This window comes from Prionailurus viverrinus, chromosome D1 (assembly GCF_022837055.1).
Source record: "Prionailurus viverrinus isolate Anna chromosome D1, UM_Priviv_1.0, whole genome shotgun sequence".
Taxonomy (NCBI): Eukaryota; Metazoa; Chordata; class Mammalia; order Carnivora; family Felidae; genus Prionailurus; species Prionailurus viverrinus.
Window position 1 is genome coordinate 65589975 of NC_062570.1, and position 6000 is coordinate 65595974.

Consider the following 6000-nt stretch of genomic DNA (forward strand, 5'->3'; position numbering starts at 1 on the left):
GTTGATAATGTTTACTAAATACTTTAGATCAAAAATTAAGGCAAATGGTAACAGTATTTCTAAATTAACTTAGTCAATAGAAAGCTCTTTCTTTTTGTAATGTAATAGCACATTCTCACTGGCACTCAAAGTGACACATCAATGGCTATTAAGAAAGATAATTAGGGGCGCCTGGGTGGCGCAGTCGGTTAAGTGTCCGACTTCAGCCAGGTCACGATCTCGCGGTCCGTGAGTTCGAGCCCCGTGTCACGCTCTGGGCTGATGGCTCGGAGCATGGAGCCTGTTTCCGATTCTGTGTCTCCCTCTCTCTCTGCCCCTCCCCCGTTCATGCTCTGTCTCTCTCTGTCCCAAAAATTAAAAAAAATTAAAAAATAAAAATTAAAAAAAAAAGAAAGATAATTAGTCCATTATAAGTAGAAAAGATATTCTGATTAATTATAAAAGTCACTGCCCCTCACTCAATCAATCTTTCTAAAATAGGGGCACCTGGGTGGCTCAGTCAGTTAAGCATCCCACTTCGGTTCAGGTCATGATCTCCCGGTTCATGAGTTCAAGCCCCATATCAGGCTCTGTGCTGATAGCTCAGAGCCTGGAGCCTGCTTCAATTCTGTCTCCCTCTCTCTCTTCCGCTCCCCCACTCACACTCTGTCTTTCTCTCTCTCTCTCTCTCAAAAATAAATAAACAGTTAAAAAATTAAAAATAAATAAACCTTTCTGGAAATAAAAGAACTTCAGGTCAAAAACAAACAAACAAACAAACAACAAACAAACAAAAACTTCAGGTTGACAAAACTGCATGAGTTTGTGAGGTGATTAGTTTCTCATACTCCACAATTCATTTTAGTTAACAAACTAAGAAAGAATATATCAATAAGGCTTAACAGTAAGTTGTCCACTCTTTACATTCTGGAACACTAAGACAGATCCGAGCAAAACACAATTTGCCTCATTGATCCATACTGGAGCTCAGCAGGAAGGAAAATTCTTTTTGAAGCACATCTTGAAACGTACTAATTTACCAGTGCCAGAAGGTCAGCAATTAATATTACATTACATTTTCCTTCTCTTAAGCCTCTTTTAAAAACAGGGAAATCATCTTGCAGTATCTAACAACTGTGAGTGCTTGAAATACTAAATAGGATCATATATAGGACAAAAGAAGTAGAAAGAATCTTCAGAGATCACATCTTCTCCTCTCAGGACATTTCCAAAAGTGTCTAAGGATCTGACTGTACAAGTTCACAAAGCGTGACAGACCCCGTCAGAAAAAGTCTTCCTCAGAGCTCGCTTGGAGCACGTAAGCTCTATCTTCAAGGGGACGTGAAGATGACACGAGGACATCCCTTTGTATCAGCATCTTTTAGATTTTGGTTGGAAATCACACTACTCAACTCTCTTTTACTCACTTCCATTAACTCTTCCTTGATGGGCTGACATCACAAACTAGCATTTTTAAAGAAAATGCAGACAGTTATTTGGTCTCTGCATGGAAAGTACTTTCTAAGCATAAAGGTAATGAATCAAAAAGGAAAAGAGTAATAGGTATAAAACATAGAATTATTTCAATTTCTAGAAATCAAAAACCATCATAAATTAAGCGAAATGGCAATTGTGAGGGGATGGTCCCATATGACAGAGAAGGGTTAATGTCCTTATTCTATCAAGAGTCCGCACAAATCAGTGTCTGGCCAAGACAGTACCCCCAGCATACCCCCTCTTCATCCATACAATAAATTACATTGTCCCTACGAAAAAGAGGTTACAGTTTCTCTCTCCCCCATCTTTCAGAATCATTCCACCTCCTTCTGCCTCAGTCCTTTGCCTCCTACCTCCTGCAAGCCCTCTTTCTTCCAAGTCCTGTTAGACTGAAGATTCAGATAAACACACGGTCAGCCTGGTCTTGATTTCAGATTTTCCCCCAGACGCAGCCTCTGAAACACTGCTTTCCACTTTGCTCTGTAGCTTGCGGGCAAGTTACAACTCGCCCCAGGCTCCACGGATACCTATCCAACTAATTCCAGCCAAAGCCCAGCATACTGGCTCCTGCCTGGACTGCGGGAAGCAGAAATCAAACAAACCATTGATTTTTAAAAACTGAGGCTCCAATATAAAAGCCATCATAGAGTCTGTGCAGGTAATTCACAGAAAAGAAATACCTAATAGCTAACAATGAGATTTTTTAATGCTTAAAACCTCAATAATGAAAGATCTGAGTTAAAATGAGGAGGTACTATTTTTATCTGTGAAATTGGCAAAGATTTTTTAAAAATAATAATGCTAACACAGGCATCACAAAACTGATGGTAGGATGGTGAACTGGTATAATCTTTCTGAAGGCGGCCATAAGTTTCAAGAGTAGTCCCAGTGATCCTGTGCTTTGATCGTAATTGCATTTTTAGGAACTGATCTTAATCAGTTATCAAAAATCTAGTCAAAAGATTTAAATATAAAGACGTTCATCTCTTCATTTTTGTACCTGAAATATAAATATCCAACAATAAGTAAATTGCAAATAAATTACAGTTAATACACAATGTGGATTGTAATGAAGCTAATAAAATGATATAATAAGAGCTGACCCTACTATAGCAATGATGAAAGACCATTCACTGTTCTAAGCCAGCAACATGTACAGCCGACCTTTGAACAACACAGGTTTGAACTGTGCGGATCCACTTACACGTGGATCTTTTCCAATATGGTACAATGCTATAGATGTATTTTCTCTCCTTATGATTTTATTAATAACATTTTCTCCAGCTTGCTTTGCTGTAAGAATACAGTATCTAATACATCTAACATCCAAAGTATGTGTTGTTTGTGTTATCGGTAAGGCTTCTGATCAACTGTAGGCTATTCGTAGTTACACTTGGGGGAGCCAAAAGCTGTATATGGATTTCCAACTGTGTTGGGGGATCGGTGCCCCTAAACCCCACATTGTCCAAAGGCCAACTCGTATTAACCCATGTATTCCTCACAAAAATACAAACAGAACCTGTGAGGTAGGTAGATGCTATAAAGCCTCCTCATTTTACTGTTGAGGAATCTCAGGCACAGAGAAGTTAAGTGATTACCTAAAGGTTATGCTGGGACAGACTCACATGAAATCCTAAAATCCAAAAAGGATTCTCATAAATTTGTAGCAAACTGATTTTTTGGCAAAACTTGACCTGAACTGATGCAAAACTATGTACAGCCTTTATCCCACTTAGAGTGACGTGATCTCACTAAAGAAAAAGTAACGTGTTTGATTACACGGTACTGCCCCAGACCCCACTTAAAAGTGATACAGTATACACACCATGTTGTCTTTCTATAGTCAGACACACTCTCAACTTTAAAACACAACTAGCCCCACAGGTTTCAAATAAGGAATTGTGGGGGAGCTGAAATTCAAATCCAAGCATCCCATCTGCAGTCTGTGCTGTTAACCACAATGTGGCGTTTTCAGAAACTAATGACATTAGGAAATGCTTGTAAATCAGACATTCAAGTATTTATCAACTACATCCTATGTGCCAGTCACACAGACAAATAAAATTGCAATTGTGATAAATGCAAGGAGAGAGACGGTGTCAGAAGAGCCTATACCCGAAGGGGGTCTGTCCTAGATGGAGTGGTCGGAGGCAGTTTTCCCAGGGGAAACTATTTGGTCTAAGATGCGAAGGATGAGCAAGAGTTAACCAGACTAAAGAGAAGAGGGAAGAGCATACCTGGCAGGGAGAAGATCACGTGAAAAGGCCCTTAGTAGGAGGGAAAATGGTGACAAAGGACTGAAAAAGAACCAGTGTAATTGGAACACAGAGAACCAGCAGAGCCTAGTGTAAGATCCAGCTGGAGAAGAGGAAGGTGCCACAGGGCCTTATAGGTAGAGTAACCATTTGCCCCAGAATGCTAGGGAACAGTCCCAGTGTAAATAATAGCACTGTCTTTTACTCTCAAAACTATCTTGATCTGAATGTTAAAGTATACAGCCACCCAATTTGTGGGCCATATTAAGAAATTGTATCTTTATCCTAAGAACAAAAAGTCATGATGGATTTTAAGCAGGGGGTGATGGAGGAGAAAAGAGGTATCATAATCAAATTTTAACTTTTAAAAGATTACTCCTGCTGCAGTGCAAAGAACAGATAGGAACATGAACAGGGCAGGATGAATACCTTTGGACTAGTTAAGAGGCTACTATAGGAGACCAGGCAAGAGATAATGGTAGCCTGGTGTAGGGTACCAGTGGTAGGGACCGAAATAAGTGGATGCGTTGACACTGATTTGAGGATAAAATGAACAGATAATCATTGGTTTGATGATAATTTAGAGATGGAAGGGGAGGGAGTGGCAGGTGTGAAGAAGGAGTCCAATATTTCTGGCTTGCAAACAGGAGGGATGATGGTGTGATTCATTGAGATAGAAACGCTAGAGATTTAAATCTCTAGATTTCAATGTTGGGCTAGAGATTTAAATGTGTGAAACGAAATATCTGCATACGGGTTGTAATGGGAAGGCTGGGGGAGGAGGGGAAGGAGGAGTGCATAATAATACAAGAAGGAAGTTTAGGTTCAAAATGTGTTGGTGTTTCTTTTTCCATTCACAGAGCCCTCCTCCAATGCATGACAACCCTATTTTCTGGTTGGACATTGGAGCTGTTTGGTGGTCGGACCAAAAAGGTCTGTCTTAGCTGGTGCTGTAGGACCAGGAGTATCAAACCACTTGCAGCATGCAAATATCCCTTACGACTAATTCCCAAGTGCTTTACATTCACGGTTCACGAAGCAGTTTCACACACAAGCTCCTTCGAGCCCACAACTTTGTGCGAAATTACAATCTGCATTGACAGATGAGGAAAGACAGAAGAGTGCTTAAATTTCCTATCCACGTGGCCAGTCAGGGGCTACTCTAAGGCCATACAAGCTCCACGGATTGCAACCACTGTGTGCAAGGGACTGCATCAAGTGCTGTAAGAAGTCCCCCATATTGAGGCCCTACTAGGAGCCAAGCGCTAGGAGATTAAAAAAGAGAGAAATGGGGGTGGGGGTAGGGAGCCCGCAAATTCAAATTTTAAGGATGTGTTCTTTTTTCCAAATCACACTTACCCTACAGTAAGTTCACTTTAAACTTCCAAAAGGGGTCAGGTCCCAGGATGGGTGGAGGTGAGAAGGTGGAGCTGAAACTGGGCAGACCGGGATCACCCCGAACACGAGACCCAGGGTATACGAGGTCCCAACGGCTGGGCCCCCGGAGACACTGGGAGGGGAGGCGGGCCCGCCCGCAGCCGGAGGCCCTGCGGCCGGTTTGCCTGCGCGTTGTCACAGCAACGGCCGGGGCCCTGGGGCGGGGCGTCTGGGGGGTGGGGAACTCACCAGGCCCCGCGGGCCGGCCGGCCACCCAGGGGCGCGCACCCTCGGCTCTGGGGGTCGCCGAGCCCGGAATTCCGCCCCTGGAGAAACTTTTCGGCCGGCGGCGAGGCCGCGGGGAGGTGGACGGGGGCCGCGCGAGGACACGGCGCGTCTGCTGCGGCGAAGCCCCTCCGCCCCGCGGCTGGGCCGGCGAGGAGGCGCCAGCGGGCCCCGCGAGCAGCCCTCCCAGAGACCGGCCAGAGAACCCTGGCTCGGGGACAGAGAAGCAGCCGCACCTCACACGTAATGAAAGCCCGCTAACAGTGCCATCGCGGTACCGAGGCGACGCCCAGCGGGTATTCCCAGGCAGAGCGCGGGAGGCAGCAGCCAGCCAGTGGCGGCCGGAACTGCACGCATCGCCTGGCGGTGTGCGCGGAGCTGGTCCCCAAACCCGGAAACATGAACCCGTTTTCAGCGCTGCGCGGAGGGTGAAGGGTGTGAGTCCCCTCAGAGGGGCCGCAAACGCCGCTCACAGACAAGATGATAATTCCCAGAAATAAGTTTTAGCCACAAACCTCAGTGGAACCATCTGAAAGCAGGCCCCCTGCAATAGTGGCTAGAAATAATGGGTTCCAGCTGTACTAATGTATTTCTTGACCTGCTTTAG

General features: G+C 44.5%; 1 protein-coding gene across 3 annotated transcripts in view; it reads right to left on the minus strand.

Annotated features, from left to right (window-relative positions):
* STK33 (serine/threonine kinase 33) overlaps positions 1-5719 on the minus strand; it is a 168831-nt gene extending 163112 nt beyond the window's left edge. For 2 of the 3 annotated variants that reach the window (XM_047823931.1, XM_047823937.1), the window contains exon 1: positions 5091-5317. The gene's annotated coding sequence lies outside the window, so the exon portion shown is untranslated. Of the gene's footprint in view, positions 1-5090; positions 5318-5629 lie in introns of those variants that run through there. The other variant, XM_047823936.1, reaches the window with a different exon arrangement.
* Between the last annotated feature and the right edge of the window lie 281 nt (positions 5720-6000).